This window comes from Alligator sinensis, unplaced genomic scaffold, assembly GCF_000455745.1.
Source record: "Alligator sinensis unplaced genomic scaffold, ASM45574v1 scaffold199_1, whole genome shotgun sequence".
Classification (NCBI taxonomy): domain Eukaryota; kingdom Metazoa; phylum Chordata; order Crocodylia; family Alligatoridae; genus Alligator; species Alligator sinensis.
The window spans coordinates 2,175,946-2,177,911 of NW_005842008.1; the positions used below are offsets into that span (position 1 = coordinate 2,175,946).

The following is a 1,966-nucleotide window of genomic DNA, read 5'->3' on the forward strand; positions in this document are numbered from 1 at the left end:
CCCCCTCAGCCTTCTCTTGTGGAGGCTGAACAGGTTCAGGTCCCTTAACCTCTCTTCGTAGGGCCTGCCCTGCTGACTCCTGATCATGCAGGTGGCTCTCCTCTGGACCCTCTCCATGTTGTCCACATCCCTCCTGAAGTGCGGCGCCCAGAACTGGATGCAGTACTCCAACTGTGGCCTGACCATTGTCGCATAGAGGGGGAGGATCACCTCCTTGGACCTGCTTGAGATGCATCTGTGGATGCATGACAAGGTAAGGTTGACCTTCCTTAGTTCTGCTTCCCCACACTGTAGGTCCATGTTCATTTTGGCATCAATAATGACTCCAAGATCCTTTTCTTTCTCTGCACTGACGAGAAGGGAGTTCCCCAGCCTGTAGGTATGCTGCTGGTTCTTCCCCCGCCAGGTGCAGTACCCTGCACTTGTCAGTGTTGAAACCCATCCTGTTCTCATCCGCCCACCCCTGTAACCTGTCTAGGTCCGATTGCAGCCTATTCCTCCCTTCTAGCATGACCACTTCTCCCCACATCTTAGTGTCATCTGTGAATTTGAACAGGGTGCTTTTTACACCCTCATGCCAGTTGCTGATGAAGATGTTGAACAGTGCAGCCCCGAGGACTGAGCCCTGGGGAACCACACTTCCCACATCTCTCCAGGTCGAATAAGACCCGTCCACCACCACTCTGGGTGCAGCCCTCCAGCCAACTAGTGACCCATTTGATTGTGTAGGTGTCGACACCACAGTCCCTTACTTTTTTAATGAGAATGGGGTGAGAGACAGTGTCGAAGCCTTCCTAAAGTCCAGAAAGATTACGTCCACTGCTACCCCTGCGTCTAAGGATTTTGTGACCTGGTCATTGAAGGCCACCAGGTTGGTCTGACAGGACCTGCCTCTAATGAACCCGTGTTGGTTGCCCCTAAGCATAATCTCCCCTGCTGGCCCATCGCGCACATGCGCCAGGATAATTCTCTCAGAAAACTTACCTAGGACCGAGGTAAGATTAACTGGCCTATAGTTTCCTGGGTCCTCCTTCCTCCCTTTTTTGAAAATGGGAACCACATTGGCCCTTTTCCATTCCTCCGGCACCACACCAGAGCACCATGAGTGCTCGTAAAGCCGTGCCAGGGGTCCCGCAATGACCTCTGCTAATTCCCTCAGCACTCTGGGGTGGAGATTGTCAGGACCAGCTGATTTAAATACATCCAGTCCCTCCAGAAGTTCCCTGACTAGATCCTCACTGACCCTAGGCCTGGGTGCGCCTCCCCTGGGACCTATGGGGGTCCCGGTAGGGGGAGGTGCCCCGGTCCCTGCTCAGAAAAATGGAGGCAACTAATTGTTAAATAGGTTAGCTTTGTTGTCTGGTGTGATGACCAGATTTCCTAACATGTCCTGCAGAGGCCACACATTACCCAGTACCTTCTTTTTACCCACTATGTATTTAAAAAAGGACTTCTTGTTGTCCTTGATCTAGGTAGCTAGTCCCAGTTCCATCTCTGCCTTGGCCTTCCAGACTGCCCCCCTACAGCCCTGAGCAACCGAGGTATAGTCCTCCCTGGTGATGGCCCCTCCCTTCCATTGGGTGTATGCCTCCTTTTTAGCTAGGAGACGTTCCCGTATGCTTTTGGTGAGCCACGGGGGCTTTTGTGCCCTCTTGCCCCCTTTGATCCGCGTTGGGTATCCCTGACTCCAATCCCCTTTCCCTTTTTGATCTGCTGCTCTACTTTCTGCTACCTGCCCTATCTACTGCTGTGCTCTCTGTCCCTTCTCCTGTCTACCATGTGCCACACACAGAGACTGCCTGTGCCACTTGTGGTATGCATGCATGCATTTGTGACATAGACCAGCAGTCTTGCTGACACATCTGTGTTGGCAAGGGCATATAATCTTTTCACACTCTGTAACCAACAGCCAAAACTTTGTAGTGTAGACCAGACCTTTACAGCAATTTGAGTAAAATAAAATGCA

General features: G+C 51.9%; 1 protein-coding gene across 1 annotated transcript in view; it reads right to left on the bottom strand.

Moving 5' to 3' along the window:
- ABCA4 (ATP binding cassette subfamily A member 4) overlaps positions 1 to 1,966 on the bottom strand; it is a 109,282-nt gene that overhangs the window by 26,441 nt on the left and 80,875 nt on the right. The gene's annotated exons all lie outside the window — the stretch shown is intronic.